Genomic DNA, 20,048 nt, shown 5'->3' on the forward strand with positions numbered 1-20,048 from the left:
TGGTGCAAAGGTGATGTCACAGAGATTTAACTATAATAGAAGGGTAAGTGCACAATAAATGTAACTAACGATGACAATACTACATCTGTTTCAATGTGGATTATTTACAATTAGCATTACACGCACATACAATGATGCAAAAGCATTAAAACAAACATTTGATAATGTCATTATTAAGCTACACAATCTAGAGGACAACAACAAGCAATGACCTACACGTACATACTTGTCATGCCGCTCAGTTTGAAAGTTGGCTTTACATTCCACAATCAAACAACATTCTTTATTCAATGTTTTCCACTGGTTTATAGACAAATATCAGTGAATAAAAACTGATCAACAACTGTATCAAACAGTGAAAATGAACATATCAATAATTTTCACTGTTTTACTGTGAAATGACTCGATTTTTAACATAATGATGTCATTATTCCAGTGAAATTCTACCGTAAAATCTTTTAACAATGTAAATACAAGGTGACAAAAGCAAAAAAGAAAGACAAAAAGTTGTTGGATTCGGTGAAATATCAAATGTAATTCACTCTTGATCATAGACAAAATATATATTCACTCGTGGCTACTCCACTCGTGAAACTATTTTTTTCTATGATCACTTGTGAATTAAAATTCATATTCCACCAAATGCAACAAATATCCTCTCTATATTTTACTTAGCAATAAAAACACTATAAATAAATATGCTGTCAATATAGAAGTTGCCTGTATAATACAAAATTATATATTTGAACAGGACTGAGGAAAAGCAACATGCCCTGAATAAAAGCATGTGTGTGAAGGTGATAGACAAATGTCGGTTAGCTTAATCTGGTTAGGTAGGTCAACTTTGTGTTTCCACCCACTAAGTGGGGATTGAATTGACAAACTAAGCCTAGGTGCAATTTCATGTCGATAAGTGTCATATTACACTAGCTCAATTCATTAATTTAATTTAGTAATTGAAAAAAAAACTAGAGATTTTTTTTAAAAGTAGTTCCTGTTTATTTACCCAAACCAAATCATATGCATTTCCGAAGTCTAGATAAAATGTATGTTTATATTAAGTTTCATCATACATATGCTTTTATCGAGTCTTTTGTCAGAAACTAAAAAAAAATAATTTTGGAACGTTTACCATGACTTCAACCCAATCCACATTACATGCAATTCCAAAGAAATCCCGATATAAGGAGTCTGTAGCAATAGTTATGGACTAATTGGCCTGAACTTTTTTAACGTTGACCCCAATCCACTCTATGCAATTCATTACTAGGCTTCGCTATATGGCTTCAGTGCTTGAAGTTTCCCAAAATTAAAGGTATCTATTTCGTTCTCGAGTTCTCGAGAGCCATAACCAAAAGTTGTTGCCACCTGTAATCAAAAATGTGTGTTTTCACAATTAACACAACGCAATCATTGAATAATTGTAAATACTGAGAACTCGTTCTTTAAATGTTTGATGAGATATATCTACTTGTATGATCTCACACGAATACCGCTTTAATCTATGGATTTGGCTCCAAATAATTACAAAATATGATTATTTAACATTAAGCAATAACTTCAAAGTAATGATGTCCACAGTATCGTTTTTTGGAAGTACAGATCAGTATTAAATATATATTTCCCAAGTTAAGTTTTACGACTCAGATGTATTAAATAATATAAATAAAAGAAAAACATAAAACCCTTAACCAGACGGAAGAACAGACAGGATGATAACTGTTGGACATCGGCAGAAACAATTTCGGAACCCTTTTGTGTTACCAAAATTGGTGCCATTTTATTCCACAATAAATACAGTATTCATAAATGTACATATTTACAATGAGAAATTTAATTAAATAATAATGTTTCCTGATTTCAAATTACATATTAAAGGAAACACTTTCGTATTTTACACATAACACTATAAGTTTGTTTAAAAAGTAATGCAGCTGGTGCGATTTAAAAGGAAATACATAAACAATTACATGATGTAATATACAAACCTCTTTGTTCAAACCAATTGTAGTAAAACTATATAAACAAGAGCAGTCAGAAGACAGCACGCTCGACTATTCAAAGTGCTTGACAGTATAATGTAAGCTATCATGGGGAAATTGTTCATATTCCATAAGGTCAATAAGGTCAAGGTAACAGAGTCATATTCTAACTGGAAGAGAACCATAATTGAAACATATTGATATTTCAAAAATAAAATAATGAAAATAAATATTTGTTGTGTTTTTTTAACCATGTTTCATTTTTTCTTTTCTGTTAAGGTGGGAGGTGGGGGTGAGAGGGGGTATCATGTGGGGTGTGGTGTGGGGTGTGGTCATTTATTCGGGGGGGGGAGGATTCTGGGGTGGGGAGTGGGTGATGGTTTGGGTGAAGTCCATTGTGATAAGTCAGGTAAGTGTTGTTTTGTCAAAATCTGAATCAAATCTGATCATAAATAAAGAAGTTCTGGCAATTTTAGCAAAATTTAATAATTTGACCTAGAGAGTCAAGATCGTTCAAAGATCAAGGTCAAAGTCAACTTGCCAAGTACAGTACCCTCATGATGATAAGAAAGTATTTGCAATTTGAAAGCAATAGCCGTGATAGTCACGAAGTAAAGTGGATCTTAACACAAAATTTAACAAAATATTCAAAGTTACTAAGTCAAAAAAGGACCATAATTCGGTCAAAATGCTAACCAGAGTTCTTCAACTTTTCCTGTACAGTTTCCTTATGATAGTTAGCGAGTGTTCCAATTCTGAAAGCAAAAGCTATGATACTTTGGGAGTAGAGTGGACTAAAACAGAAAACTTAATCAAATTTTCAATTTTCTTAATATAAAAGGGGCCATAATTATGTCAAAATTCTAGTCAGAGTTACATAACTTTGCCTGCATAGTCCCCGTATTATAGTAAGTAAGTGTTGCAAGTATGAAAGCAATAGCTTTGATACTTGAGGAATAAAGTTGACCTAAACACAAAACTTAACCAAATTTTAAATTTTCTAAGTATAAAAAGGGAACATAATTCTTACAAAATGCTTGATACAGTAGTCTTATCTTGTTTATAGATTAAGGTCATGTTGGTAAAAAAGTAAGCAAAATATGAAAGCAATATATCAAAATATTTGAGGTGGTACGCAAACTTTAACATAAATTTATCAATAATATGCATATTTTAAGTGGAAAAAGGGCCATAATTCTTACAAAATGCAAACTTTAACATAGATTTATCGATAATATGCATATCTAAGTGAAAAAGGGCCATAATTCTTACCAAATGCTTTATACAGTTGTCTGCTCTTGTTTATAGATTGGGGTCATGTTGGTAAAGAAATATGCAAAATATAAAAGCAATACGTCAAGGGAAAATATTTCAGGTGGTACGCAAATTTTAACATTCCAACGCTCACGCGCAGGCCGACACCGTGAGTAGGATAGCTCCATGTAAATTTCATATATAATAGTGTAGCTAAAAATGAAATGGAAACAAGCTTTACCTAACTGTCCAACCTAAATACTTTAACATGAAAACAAAGTCTGCAAATTACAATATACTACATCATTCACACTTCAATACATGTATATTTATTAATAAGAGCTATTGCAACAAACAACAAAATGTTAACATATCTTTTGTCCAAAGGGCACAATTGTCCCAATATTTAACTTTATAAAAGCAATACGTCAAGGGAAAATATTTCAGGTGGTACGCAAATTTTAACATTCCAACGCTCACGCGCAGGCCGACACCGTGAGTAGGATAGCTCCATGTAAATTTCATATATAATAGTGTAGCTAAAAATGAAATGGAAACAAGCTTTACCTAACTGTCCAACCTAAATACTTTAACATGAAAACAAAGTCTGCAAATTACAATATACTACATCATTCACACTTCAATACATGTATATTTATTAATAAGAGCTATTGCAACAAACAACAAAATGTTAACATATCTTTTGTCCAAAGGGCACAATTGTCCCAATATTTAACTTTTGTCTCATCACTACATTTATGTCAAAGATGAGCTGTTTAAAGCCCAAATGTGACTTTTGACAGCCAAGTGTGAAATTGACCTTTGATTTACGCCACAAACCATCACCTGGTGATTGTCATATGTGGCAAAGTATGTAGCAATTACATATTTAATGACAAAGTCACACTATGGACAAGCTGTTTTATGGCAGAATTGTACATTTGACTTTCAAGTGTGACATTGACCGTTGCCGCTGGGAGACGGGTGTTACGTGTGACATGTCTTTTTATGGAAGCTTACAATGTGTTTTAAAATGCATCCATATATGGCTAAGTTACGGATTAGACAAGAATTTATTTTATGGCAAAACAGGACTTTTTGTCTTAATGCGGCCATGGCCTTTGAGGTTGGGAGATGCGTATTACACGCAACATGTAAAATGATAGTTTATATTTGTGTCATCAAGACACTTGTAGAGAAGGACAAAGTGTGTGTTAAATGAAGCTTTCTTCGAGGAGGGATACACATGGACACCTTATTCCATTTGTTTATTGATTCAATGATTCAGCGAACAAAATGAACAAAATACAATTGTGTATACCATAGCTGGTTATACTTTTTAACACACTTAAATTTTTAATTATGACATTTTGGTCATAATTGAGTTGTTGATTTAAAAAGTCAAGGAGCTCAATTCTGAGAGAATCAATTACGTAAGTACTCTCTAAAAGACCGGCGTAGATTCCACGTTGGAATACAAACGTGCAGCGTTTATAGCCCTATTAAGTTTTCGAAGCGTTGCCTTCTCTCCTTTTCTGTTCCTCCATTTAACAAGGTACTTGAAAACAAAGTCATACCTATTGTTATTACAAGCAGGGTCAGCATACATCTGGTTCAACTCCACATTGCTTAACTTAAGTTCAATGCCAAGCATGCAACATTCTTAACCAATAATTCTGGCAGCTTTTGATAGATGTTTGTCTTCAGCTTGATGGTTTAAATCATCGCTATCACATTTGTCAGCTAAATCCAGTTCTTTTTTGAACCAATATTGCAAAGCCTCTGATCTTGATCTTTCAACTGGATGCCTTTCACTACATGCATCGCAGTCTAATTCACTCTCGTAATTGAACTGTGCCACTCTCAGCATTCCTTTATTGTGCAAACATATTTTCATGGATGGACATTGAATATACATATCAAATGCTGTACCAGTTCGTGGTGTTTCTACAGAATGGCCTACAAAATCTTGCAAACTCGAACAAAGCTTGTGTCGAACTTCTTGACAAAGATTGGTGTCAATATCAGATGTAAGCTTCTTTGAATAACACGCTATCCTTGCATAAATGATGTAGTCTTTATACCAGATGGTTAAAGTGTATGTTGGGCGAATGGCAAAAATAGCCAATCCGTTATACAGGCGATCTTTGTCCCCTTCTTTTTTGATTGGCCAAGCGCCGATGCATACAGCAACAAGCCTATGGAAGAAAGATGGAGGCATAAACTTTTCGCAAAAAAACAAACGCTAAAATTGGGGTTCGTTTGAATCGTTCGCAATCGGGTGAAGTGAATTTCTCTATGGGAGGGGGTGCATTTTTCAGTCGACAAGGAACAATGTGAAAATCAAGCAATTCGACATTGTTATCTAAAATGGCATCCGTTTCATCGTGTCCAGATTTGTTTAGTTCTGTTGCCTTTGGCTCTGCCATAACATTTAGGTGTTCCATATACTTAATTACATCGTCTTTTTAGTCCTTTATGTCACAAGGACTATTGTTCATAATTTCATCTATAATTTGTGGTTTGAGAATTGCAAGCTTCTCATAGTCTTCCCAATCTTTAAGAAATGTTGGTTTTCTTCTACTGATATCTTGTACAAAACATCTGAAGGCTTCAATGATCCATTGGGGAGCAAGAACAACCAAATGTTTAAGTTAAGGGGTGTTGAAAAAAAGAATATTGCCTTGTATGTGCTGTAATTCCAGAAACACTGATAGTTCGTCTTTAGAAAGTGGGTGTTTTTTGGATAGATTTACTTCTTCAATCTTATCCATGTGTACTAATTGCTTGCCTTCATCTCTTATTTTGTCAAGAGACTGCTCCATATGAATCCATCGAACTGGATACTTATCTTTACCCCAGTAATCTTGATTCTCAGACAAACGTTTGATTTCGTCTCTCAATTCAGCAAAAACCGGATCAGTTGGTGATAAATTGTTCACTTAGAATATCTTCTCATGAATATGATTTAATACTGGTGAATCTCTTTCAAAGGACAATAGTGCTTTATTAAAATATCTATCCTTTGTATTTTCTTTGTCTTGATCATTCCCCTCCATTTCGTCTTTTCGAGTTCCAACTAAAATGACAGTTGGTTTTATTCTCCCTGTTGCTGACTTATAACCACTATACATGTGGATTGCATTCAGCCAAAACTTAAATACATCCAAATACGTACACTCATTAACCAAACCACACCAAATTCCACATCCATCCAACTCTTTAACATTTTCATCCAAACCTTTGTGTCAAGAAGAATTGATGTGTAGAATAATAAAGTTTCTGGCCTGCATAATCCCAAACAGACACAGTGATCTCTTTTTCTGTCTTTTCTAAAGAAATTTTGGTGTCCATTGAAGGTTTAATGTTGGTGTCATTCTGCATATTACCTTCTAAAGTTGAACACATTGGTACAAAATCATTTTTTTATGGTGTTCATCATTGTTCCTACCCTGTATTGGTTCAGTATGTCTTTGATAAATAGTTTGATCAGCATCTAGGTTGCCTTCTACAGGCGAGCCGTCTAGGCTATCAGTGTCATCGACAGAAGTAGTGTATGCAACAGTATTCATTTCGCGGAAAACACTTATATATTTTTGTGATTTGTGTTCGTTATCTAAACACCAATCACCATTTGCCATCAATTGGCACTTGTGAAGATCAATACCACCGGAACGTAAAGGTGGGATGCTTCCATCTCTAAAGTCGGTTATCAGATTTTTTACAAGAGAAGTGTTTCACACATTTAACATGCCAACAATCATGACGCGAATATTCTTAACTTCTTCTTCTTCATCTGGATATGCTGTAAAAAGAAACTCTCTATTTCAGCACCAATATCCTCATTGTAAACTTCCTGCATCACATACCTGGCGACATTAGGTTGATTCCATATAACAAGCAGAATTTTAATGATCTCTTTTGTCTTACTAACTGAAAACTGTACACTAAAGCCAAGAACATTGACAAAGCGCCCCATATAATCTGTCAAAACATTGTAATTTCTATCATGGACTGACTCATGGGCAATTTTTGTGATTATTTCTTTTAGCAATAGCATACTTTTTTCTTCTGTAATCTCGTAATGTAGTGGCCGTAAAATGCGAGCAATCTCCAGTGTTTGTGGATCAATTCCTTCATCATCGCCAACAACCGGAGGATCATTGGTTTTGTTGTTCCCCTCTGCCATGGTGTAGTAAAGCCTAAAAGAAGGTTTAGACATACAGCAATAAGAGATGAATTTGATACTATAATTTGGTTGAACATTAAAGGTGCCTTTTCACAGATTTTGGCATTTTTTTACTTATTCATTCAATGCTCTATATCGATAAATGTAAACATTAGATCGTAAATGCTCCAGTAAAAAATCAAGAATAAAATTTAAAAAAAGGAAAAGAACATTGCCCGGACCAGGTTTCGAACCAGTGACCCCTGGAGTCCTGCCAGAGTCCTGAAGTAAAAACGCTTTAGCCTACTGAGCTATTCCGCCGAGTACACTTACTTAACGTATTTTATACCTTATATAAGCAATCTTCGTAGTTTCACAAAATTTAACGACAAAAACAGAACTCTCCAAATTATTCAATCGTTTCGCGTTGCAACGCTTTATAATTTTTAGGTTTTAAAATCGTCAAAAGATGCATATAATGGCTATATTAGACCATGGTAAAAGTTCAGTATTACTGTTTCCTCACAAATATCATAACTAAAACGAAAATTTGCGAATCTGAAACAACTTTTTTCAATTTTGTCAATTTACCAAAGCGTGAAAAGATCCCTTTAAGGCTTAAAGAATGTTCACTTAAGGAATCTGAATGAAGTTCAATTCCAAAGGAAAATTAATCGTGCAGTTCAAATAAAAAGGAAAAAGAAAATGATACAGAATGCCAGCTTTCAAATGCTATGCCATAACTTAATGTTCCGATTCCATTTAATACCTATGTGAACCTGACATTCTTTGAAGGAATATAAATAATAAGGCCAGGGTGGCATCAAAGATCTAACATCAGTCTGGCAAAGATGAGGCTATATTTCCTAATGTACCTGTGTGACTGATATTACACGATTACAGTTAACAACCTTTCAATTACAGATAGTTATACTATTTATTACCTTTACATTGTAATATATTAGAATAAACATAAGTCATGCATTATGTTCACTTTTAATCATATGGTATGATTTGGTACCAGATAATGACGGCAAAACAGCAACATCGCAAAGACCAAACACTGGCTGTGCGTAAGTAATACACTTATTTCAAGTATTATTTTTACAATTTATACCATGTGTGTGCCAAATAAGACGGCCAACAGATAGACAAATGGCATTCTTTTATACAAAATTTAGAATTTAAATTTTAAATACATATAACTCATGTCTATTATTAAAAGTAGTATCTACCTGACTTTTGGAATGTGATAAAATATAAAATTTAATGCATAATCCCCAAATACCCATTGATAAGTGTACCAAGTTCCATCAAAGCGTCTTCAGTAAAACTAAATCTCGGGATTCAGTTTGGCTCACTTATTGAATGACAGACAAATAGATGGTCACAGATAATTTCGGTGAAATTAGGCCACAACATAATTTGCTTGTCCCAAACAGTAAGAAAGGGAAGGTCAACAGCAAAATAACAGGGTGCTGAGCCCTTTTCTATATTCCCTCCCCACTGCTGCTCCTTTTGTCTAGGTCGAATAAATGAGATGTTCAGCTCCCAGGTCATTGGGACTTACATTGTATTTGCATAGAAATGAAGTATCTTTGGCATGTACATTTTAAATAAAACTATAAATGGTAAATGTGAATTATTCTGCCATCGAAAATAGCGCTCAAATCTTGATTGCTTCAATATGAGTAATGAAGGAGAACCTCAATTGACTTGATTCTGAGTCAGTAAAGCTCGTGATACAATATTCTTTTTACCCAGAGCTCTACTGGTACGGCTTCTTTTGATTCAGATCAATGCAAAAAGTGAAATTTTCTATTGAATGTATTTTTGCAACCATTCATTAGTGAATGAATATAATATGCTTTTTTACAGTAATAACCAGAGTGAAAGGTTAATACCATTTAGAAACTTAAACTTTTTTTGTATTAAGCAATTAAGAAAAAGTCAGACTGGTCCGGCTTCCCATCTTGTCCCATTTTAGGTACACCCTGTTCCTTTAGTGATTTTTCCCTCAGACTAACAGTCATTTAGGCAGACTTCTGGAAAAAACATTAAATTTTGACATTTCTAGTACATTTAATAGGGGAAAGAGCTGTTCAACTTTAAGTCAGACTCTAACAGAGCTACAGATAATTTTTCAAGTCATTGGGTATATACTCATGAAATGTTGATTTAATGCCTTAAAAAAAAACACAAATAGTTATTAAGAGGAATTGTATTATGCTTATATACTACTACCTTCCTCATACCCCACCAACACGTGAGTTTGTAAACTGTGCAAACAGATTTCTTAGCTAAAAATAACATAGTTATAACACTCAAGTAATCCATATAATTTAAAAGAATTAATCCCTATTTCAGGCAAATATCCACCATTATGTAGAATAACTCCAAAAAACATTTTCATACATGTATTTTTGCTCATTCATAAATCTTAAATTCATACAATCCAAGTTTAATTTTGTTCTACCCCAGCACAACATTCACTCAAAGGCTTTCTATTACAAAAATACAGATACTAACCAATAGCAGATTTCAAAACCAGGATTGCTGACACTGTTCACAGTTTTACAGGCTTTATAATCAATGGCTGTGTTTTCGAAGGAGTTAATTGTTTTTTGTGAAATATTTATGTCTTAGGCATGACAATACAAGATATTTACTTTTTGATTTAAGGCAATGTTGGTGTGGATATTAATAGCTCTCTCAATGCCTATGTTGGTTTTAACCATGATTTTATTTACTTTATATTTATGAGTATTTAGGTATTTTCCATACATGTTTTACTCAGATGCACATTTTATCTGGTTCTCTGAGTTTTACTACTTTGTTAAGTATGTGCCATTGTTAAGCTTCAGCTTCAACCCACTTGCTACAATCAGGGCCCAAACAACGGAGTACTTACTACTTTTCATCCTATTAATATATTAAACTGTCCACTATGCGTTTAACTGAAGTATGGAAAGATATAATTCTGCATGCTTTTCCACGTACATTAAAAAGTTATTAATTATGACCTGCTATATAATGAAAAATAAGCTGAGATTTCGGCAGTCATTTTCCCAAATACCAAAATATATTTTCAGATATTTATGTTAGAAGGAAAATATGACCTAATGTTTGTAAAAAAAGATCAGGTAGTGTAAATGGTTGAAACAAATTTTAATTGAGTGAAAAAAAATATGAATGTTGACTTGTTTTCCAAAACAATTAACTATACACTATTTACATTACTTTGTGGAATAGTTTGAAATACTAAAGTACTATACCATATATCTTTATATTCCTTCAAATGGCCATAAATAATGACCTGTATTTGAATGGACTCACAACACCATCACTATATTCTTCATATGTTGGCTCTACAGCAGATTCATTACTCTAGTGAATGAGAATTATTTTGAAAAAAAAGTACATATTGAAAACATTAAAATATAATCTGACACTTTCCACATCCATTTTTTTGTAGATGGTATATTTAGATATAGTGATGTACATTGCATCCACATGCAATTTGTTGGAAATTGAACTCCAAATTCAATAAAATGTAATTAAAATTACCCATTATTTGAATGCTATCACATAATCGCTTTTATGGTACTTCATTAATGTTCATTACACAAAAAATCCAAGTCTGTGCAAGTTACATGCGGAACAGGAAAAGAAACCCAACGCCTACTTTGACAGTTCAAGACTATGTTGAGACAAACATTGGAATTGGAGACTGACCAAGGTGGTGCAACTGATTTCAAAGTAATTTAGCGCAAATTTCATAAATAAATATTACTCTGAACTCATTCATTCATTGAATCTATATTTATTATACTTACACTTTTTACAGGCAATATTCAATTGAGCGTTGATGATTCTGTATCAGTATCGCATTGCCATCCAGAACAAGAATGGGACACAAACAAAGTCTGGTAAACTAATAATTGCTTAAATCTGTCATTGAAGCCTGAAGGTATATGCAGAGAATTGTTGAAGATTTTATGGCAGATATTTTTTTTAATCTTGTGGACACATTTTTAGTTGTTCGCCTTTTTTCCTGAACTAAGGTTAATACCATGTATTTCAAGGCAGCTTTGCTAATGACCCAAAACGTAATAACCGCCGCATCCGCGCCGAGAAAGAGTGTTCCATTTATTTCAGAGGTTTTATTTCTTCCACTACATTCATTCACAAATTGACACATGATGTGAAAATCGTGTAAAATGGAATAGTTTTGGACGGAGCGAATATAGAAAACACCATTAAACATTTTTTTAATTATACGTGTCGCTGAAGGGAATGTTTATGAATGATTAAAATAGTCAACTATTTGCTGCGTCTTAATCACGTGGTATTTTTCGCAGCACAGGTAATTCGAAAGCTGAGGCTTTTAATAGATAACGGAAAATAAAAGTACTGCTGATCAACAAGGGATATGGAGAGTACAATACACTATCACGCTTCTTTTGCGCAACTTCGTTGATAGTGCTTGCTTGTACAACGGGGTTAAATCTGATATGTCTCGGAAAGGTTCATTTGTTCTCAACGGGTAGTGGTGTATTTTCAACTGCACCGGTGATAACAAAGCAAAAGTATAAGGTAAAGTTTGTTTATACAATTTATAAAACGTTGAACATGAGTTCACCGAAAACTACAGGTTTACTATAGACATCGACAAATATGCTTTATAATCTCTAAAACCGAATATAAAAAAATACTAAATGTAACAAGAAATATCTTTTAAAAAGACATTCGGCGTAAATGCTGACTTAAAAGAAAGTTTGAAAATGTACGTTTCTAAACAGTTAAATTGATTACAGAAGTTTAAATATTGTGTTTTTTTGTCACAATGTTGCATGTCTACCGCATGAATTTATTTCTTCACCATCGAAATATATCGTATTTTAATTTTTGATTAACACGCATTTTTTTATTCACCATCGAAATATATCGTATATTAAAATATTTGATTTAAATGCAGTATTCTTTCGACACATTCAAATCACACTTTTATAGCGGCGTCATGCGAAAATGGGCCATATGGCGTTCCAGCCATTAATGCTCAAGCTCAAAGTCCGCAATAAAATCATTGAATCTTTTATGGTCTAATTATGTATCTCCTGACTTGACTGCAAGATGCACAGGCTGGGTGGGCTATAGCTATGATGGGGGCTTATGGCATAAGATCCATTTTAGCATGACGCGGGTTTTAAACAATGCTTTTCGATAATAAATTAAATTAAAAATAGCAAATATAGCAAACTGGCAAACTAGGGTAGACTTTTCAGGCCAGTTTTTTTTATCTGGTTTAGGGGAAAGGGCCTGGCCTTTTTGAGGGGCAAAAATCACGCGAAACGACGGATTTTGGGGAAAAATAAGGAAAGTCTTTAATAATCAATTTAACAGATTTTACTGTTTTTAAAACGAATTCAAGGCAACTTTTATTTAGACTTTGCAATCTTTTTCTATTTTCTACACTGGATTTGGTTGACTTATTTAATTAAAGGTTTCCCCAAAAACGATTTAGAAAACATCGTTTTGGGGAAAACGAGGGGAAAATACGTCTAGGGGAAAGGGCCGATATTCGGTGCGTCTTAAGAAGGAAATTACCTACAGGCGTTCATGAACGATTTTAAGACCCACTGACAGAGTGCGGCAAACATTTGTGGTTAGATAATGAAACGATTTCCCTCTTATCAGGACCCTATACTATTTTGGTAGCGTTAGTTTTCTGATCTTGAAAGCAAAACTGTATTTATCGAAAGTCATTTAAGTTTTCCCCTGGCAATTAAGTGATTGACTACAGACCCTTAGATTCTGCGAGTTATGTTTAAAACGTTATTGTAACAGGGCCACATATTTTGTCTAAGTGTTGTTTCAACATGCAGAGAGAAGTTATGAATTCCTTACAATGAACAGTGTTACATCCTTTACGCTGTGCACAGACACAGTGATGTAGCCAAAGTTCAGAGGATTTCTCTCGAATCAGCCTATGAAATACTCGAATGTATTCATTCATGTCTGCTGGCGTTATGTAAAGGTCATTTAAGGTCTTATTTGTACATTTTGAATCTGCATATTGTGTAAAAATTGTTTTGTAATGGGAATTTCCATCATGAAATTATATCCTTAGAGTGATGGGCATTTGTTAAATACGACGTTGAATGCAAATGTTATGTTATATTAACTGGTTCTCATTGTACCATTTTCATCATATTTTCTATGGTTTCAGAACGCCTAAAAAAGAACATGCTGTTGTTGTTTCATCTAAGTTATTTGTATAACATAAATAGGATGATAAACACCACACATATTTCGACATTGCACAAAAACACATCCTTGGTAATTTTGAATATGTGGTGTTTATTTCAAACTTGCGATAAAAAAGTTAAAACCTAGGTTGGAAAAATGAGGTGCGTCTAAGATAACAGTATGCAATAGCGAACAATCTCAGTACCCTCGTTGGATTTGGACGCTTAAGAGGACAACACAATTAAATTCATCAGATGGACAAACTTTACATACATATTTTTTGATAACAAACACATAGCGAGCACTTTGTTCTTACCTAGTTTTCCAAATTTAATCATGGATTTCATCGCTCACTTTCGGTTTTAAAATCGGAAGTAGGAATTTTTATTATGAGGTTATACAATACTCTGAACATTGTCAAACTAAACGTCCTACGGCGTAAAATGACGCACAATGACAAACAAAGAAACTTAACGACACACATAAGTGGTTTAAATCCATTTCTTATATCATATTTCGTAATAGATATTGATTTTAATGTGAAATTTTTGTAAGGCAAAGCCTCTAAGCGAACTCGATTAATGTTTAATAGAAGAAACTAACAAAAAAAAAAGATAATATTTCAATTAAATTATTAAAGGCACTTTATAGCAGAAGAGCTTGAAGTTCGTAAAGACTGGTATAAAAATAAGGAAATGAACTTTTAATTATTATGTTATTCAGCAATTAAACCACAAACAGGCCATATTAAAGGGTTTAATGTGACCTGATGAACTTTACTGTTAGCCTTAAACCCCGCCCAAAACAGATTGTCACACTATCAGTTGCCAGCCTTGCAACCAAGTTTACCTTCGTAGGTCAGAACGGATTCGAAAACCGGAACCACCCATGAGCCATCTAATGATACCGGCCTGGGTTGCTCTACCAATTGAGCTTTCTGACCTTTTGAAAAATATATAGGTAAACTGCAATGCTGTATAATAGCATGATTACCTTGCTTATGAAAATTTTACAAATAATTACATTTAATTGAAATTGTGCTATGATTTAGAACAGTATATTGTCAGTTCAAAAGCTCACGTGAGGAAATGTTTTAAAAACCCACAAAAGCTTCTGTTTGTAAAATGGTGCTAATTGGCCGATTGTGTAGTTTAAATAAACTCAACTTATTTTGCACAAATCTGGTAGAAATATATATGGTTCGAATACCAACTGCGAATAAGAGCAACAGAACAGTCCTTGTAACCAATAACTTCACTATTTTTATAAGTAATTATCTAAACCATAAAGCTACCTCTACTTCAATTTTTATGTATGCCTGAAGAGAAAATATATAGGTGAGCGTTGCTGTAATGCATGAAACTATAAACAAATTGTGCAGCAAAAAATGATTGGTTTAAACCAAGGACATAGATATTAATCTAGTATGTATGTCCGTGGCATTACCTCCTAAAAACACTAAACAATCAACTAGAACATACAATGTAAAAAATCAGGGCAGCCAACTGTTTCTACCTTGTCAATTATAATTTTCAGGTGCACATCAGCGTCACTGGCATCAGCAATGATTTCTCCATGTTGCATACTGTACTTAGATTTAACAAGGGCCAGGCAGCATATTTGTTTTATTTTCCTTTTTGAGCATTCAAAGTCACAGTAATTTCAAATTACAATGATTGAGGAATTAATGCAAGGTAGGTCAGCGACAATTATGCCACCCACCAAAACATGTTATTTAATACCATCGATATAACACTTTGACAATTTTACACTTGTAAGTATATACTTGTATAAGTACCAAAATACTATGATTACATTAATTTGTATATTCCTAGCTACTGATTAAAAGTCATTCTGGTTAGCTGCTGTCACGTCACTCACCGTTCTAAAGGTAGCGACTGTCACGTCATTCACCGTACTAAAGTTAGCGAGTGCCACGTCACCGACCTCAATGCTATTTATATCTTATCTGAATTTATGTTTTAAATATGGTTAATCATATTTGATCACATCTTTTGATTGCTTGAATCAATCACATTTTATAGTATCTATAAACTTATAGTGTAGTAGTTATCAAATAATTAATTTAGAATGTTCTTTACCAGAAAGGTAAGCTCAGATGTCAATAAGGACACTATCTCCCTCACTATGAGATATTGTCAAAGGAAGCAATATTTGTTTGTATCATGCCATTTTGTGAGGCATAAAAATTAGGCTTAATTTTTGTAATTGTTTTAAAGTGCAAATATTGTCAAAACAACATTGATGACAATTAGCGAGCGGGGACACAAGTGCGCTACTTTATCGCTCTTTTCGGCAATTATCGGCTACACTTTCATGCTTCAGTGCACATTAACCTCAAGTCTTTCTGTCAACACAGATTAGCTGATCCACGAAATTACGTGTCAACGAATTAGTTGTTTTTTATTAAACCACAAAATTTCATACCGACGAATTTCTATTCGTTTACAGTATGTGATAAGCATGGATCTAGATGAGCCTGTACACCAGTGCGCACTCATGAGGGATGTGCAACATTCATAGGGCCTGACAACAGACGGCATTGATACTGGAGAGACTGCAAATTCGCTGGATCATCTGGATGCATGCAGTTCACAAATGCATACTGTTTGTTTGTTTTAGACGGCAAGACCGATATGAGCTTTTCATGCCTCCAATTAGTGGATAAACCTAAATAGGGCAATAATCAAGGGTGTAGCCTCCATAATGAAAATTGCAAACAATAAACTGACCAAAGGTTATTTCACTAGTTCCTGTACGTTTAACGTTATACGTATTAGTACAATATATATGAGACTAATCTTCAATTGATTGCTTCTCGATGATATGAGATGAATTTAACAAATTCTTGTAGTCAACTTTAGTTTTTGCACACAAATTAGCAATTCTTCCGTTCTCAGTTGTTCGAGCTTTAACTCTGTTTGTATGAACAACATTACAAAGTCTGTCCTGATTAAGTAACACTGAAGAATGGAAAGCGAAGTCTGGCTCTCTTTAGTCATTACCAACGGACTTGGCCCTTGAGAGTGCAACAAACAAAGCGCCAGGATTTCTTGACTCAAAAGCTCGTGTACCAGGACTTATAACAATATACCGATGATATTAACCTTCTCCAACGGTCATTCCTTGGCATTTGTGAATGGTAAGTGCCCAGCCCAGTCGGAGTGGCATTTGCTTTCGCTTACATGTGCGACATGGACAGTCAATTCGTCGCTCAACAGGAACTAGTGAAACAGCTTAAGGGTGTGATTCAATAAATGGTGGCCCTGTGTTATTTGGGAAATCTACCATAACTACTGTTGGTAAGCAGTCTGAAATCCTTTTGGCAACTGGATACACAATATCGAAAACTTTGCCAATGGCGCCATTAAAAAATCCGTACTTTACAGAAAGGTTTACAGTTAGCATAACTTTAGCATTTTCACACAAATAAGTGGTAAGTAAAAGGCCATTTGACTGCTGGTTGATTTAGAATGTGGCCCTTTACAGATTTCGTTCAGTTTTGCAATAGGGAAGTTATTGTTCAGTTGTAAAATTGTTTCCTTGTTATGTTCCCAGACTTCAGCATTAGACGGAAACACATGAAGTGCCTGTTCAGAAAGTTTCATAAAGTTATTACCATATGTCTTTTGTAAATTTTGCCATGGAAAGTTTTGCAGCCATTTGCATTGAGAATCAGAAAGGGATGTAATTTCGCAAAGAGAGCAAAACATTGCGGAGTTAATTTTCTTCATTGTTTTGACGGACAATAGTTTGCAGTGCAACAGCTACATAAAACTCTTTTCAAACGAGTAACCCATGAAGTGCAGCTGGTGAATTGTTTTTACATTATAAATTGGAGGATCCAGAACAGGTGGCAATTGGACATAAACCCCGAAGATAATAACAACAGGAAGACCATCCCAAGATTCATTGCAGTTTTCTCCGCAATTAACCCCCTACCGACAGTGATATTCCATCCAGCCTAAAGTTAAAGCACCAATAAGGGACCTTTCATCTACAAGTAGAACTTAAAGACCTTGGCAGTTGTCCTGTTACTGTAAGCCTGTTACACCATGAGGTTGGGTCATGTCACTACATTTGTTTTGTGTTGGGACCTTTATAACACTGTGCAATGTGACACCTGAAATAATGTTTGAACTGTTTCCTGCTGGGCAAATGACTTGAACAGACTTATTTGTTCAAAAATATGATCTAATTGATTGACCTAAACAATTGTTGAAGTAGGATTTACCAGAACCTTAAGTGCCTGTAACAATTATTTTTAATGGCTGAAAATCTGGACTTTCATTTGATTTTTTTTTAAATCGTGTTCTTTACAATATTAAATGCAAACTTTTGATCGTTGTTCATACTACTGAGATAAACATTTGGTATTTTTATGATTCATCTTCATTTTCTGATTGCAGATCTGTAAGATTTGGAAGCCATGAAATACAATGTACCAAGATCTTTAGGATATTGAACTTTTGTTGTACTCCAGTCAAAAAGATCATTTTTATATCTGATTATGCGGGGTTATTTACTTTTAGCCATTCAAGGGCAGATTGTATTTTTTCCTCTGTACCATGAATTATTTGCTGAAATGTTTTCAACCTAACTTTCTCACTTTAAGCGTACTGATTTCATTGGGCAGTCCTGGAAATATTTGGGCTGGTTCATTGATCTCTTGTGGAAATGTTACACAGTGGCTACTAGAAGCAATACCACCATGCTTGAGCATATGAACCTTAATGCATGGTGAAATTCTACATATAAGTTGCTGTTCAATAGCTGTCAAGTTGTGAAGTTCATAAGGCTGGGGTTGAGGATCCATTACATTTTCAGATGAAAACATTTTTACTTCATTTTTGTTAGAGTTGCATCGTTTGCATGTATCACCTTGTTTTGACATTTGCATTTCAATTCGACGCTCGTTACACAATTTTTTAAATGATGTATTTTATTCGACATTTGTCGAAGCTCAAAAGAGCGAATTGAAACCATAGCCGTTGAACTGCTTGTCATTTGACAAAGCGGAGGTTTTGGAATTTCATTGATTTCAGTATATACTTCTTTTTTTTTCTTCTTTATCTAATAAACTATTCTTCACTTTTCAATTGGATCTATATCCGATAGTGAATCTAAATCGCACCACATCCCTAACTTTTTACAAATAAAAAGTAAATCATCAGACCGAATTAGACTGGTATTCTGTTTTTTATTTTCAGTGGTAATAGAAGTTAATGAATCATCAAGATCGTTTCTTTTATTTATTTGCGGGTCACTAAATGATGCTGGATACATATCTGCGTAAGGATGTTCTACATGCGTAACTTTTATACGGACACCAAAAGCTGTACTATTTTGATTATTATCGGACGTTCCACTTCATGGACCATCAGTAAGATGTGATGATGCATGATATAATTGTGCATAAGAATGTTCTATATAAACATGAGAGTTTGTGGCAGGCATTGAGTAAGAATGGTCCTGAAAAGGAGACGCCTTGAACCTGGTCGAGTGTATAGCGGTTTGGGAGACATTTTTTTCAGATTTAGTCAAATTACTTTTTTTGTCTTGTTTGTGTTTTCAGTGGATAGCGTAGAATTTTGATGATTTACGAAACGGTACAATACTTTAAATGATGATTTACCAGCAGCAAAGAAATTTCCTTTTTTCATTTGAATTTGTTGAATATGTAACCACTGTCTAGGTTTATTGGCCGTTTTGATTTACGCCCTCTAAATGTACTGTGATGTCAAACTTTAGTAAATAAGAGGTTGGCTCAATTGCAGACGCATGTGCCCACCAATTACCATCACGCATACCAGTTTTGTATATATGTAATGACATGGCATGGTCATGATGCATTTGTACCTTATTCTGCCAATAGTCCCACGCATTGACAATTCTTTGGCAGATCAGATTTCGAAACATTTGAGAATTATCAAAATTCATTGCAACTGCATGACTTAGACAGTGAAAGAAACAGTTGCCATCTGGTGATACATCTTGTACCAAATATAGAACATTGTCTGTTCTCTCAAATTTAGTAAGTGACATTTTCTGTCAAATGAAATATGGTCTATCATGTATTTCATCGCTCTCTTTCGGTTTTAAAATCGGAAGTAGGAATTTTTATTATAAGGTTACACAATACTCTGAACATTCTCAAACTAAACGTCCTACGGCGTATAACGACGCACAAAGATAAACAAAGAAACTTAACGACACACATAAGTGGATTAAATCCGTTTCTTTTATCATATGTAGTAATAGAATATTGATATAAATATAAAATAAGGCAAAGCCTCAAAGCGAACTCGATTAATATTTATAGAAAAAAACTAACAAAAAACTTAAATGAAGATAATATTTGATTTATATTATTA

At 34.0% G+C, this 20,048-nt stretch overlaps 1 long non-coding RNA gene across 1 annotated transcript; it reads right to left on the reverse strand.

The window, feature by feature from the left end:
- Nucleotides 1–4,420: 4,420 nt before the first annotated feature.
- Nucleotides 4,421–14,231, reverse strand: LOC127853496 (uncharacterized). The gene is made up of 3 exons (XR_008036636.1): nt 13,970–14,231; nt 7,299–7,438; nt 4,421–7,041 (listed from the first exon to the last, which is right to left on the reverse strand). It is a non-coding gene; the product is annotated as an uncharacterized LOC127853496 (long non-coding RNA).
- Nucleotides 14,232–20,048: the final 5,817 nt, after the last annotated feature.

This window comes from Dreissena polymorpha, chromosome 12, assembly GCF_020536995.1.
Source record: "Dreissena polymorpha isolate Duluth1 chromosome 12, UMN_Dpol_1.0, whole genome shotgun sequence".
NCBI classification, from domain to species: Eukaryota; Metazoa; Mollusca; class Bivalvia; order Myida; family Dreissenidae; genus Dreissena; species Dreissena polymorpha.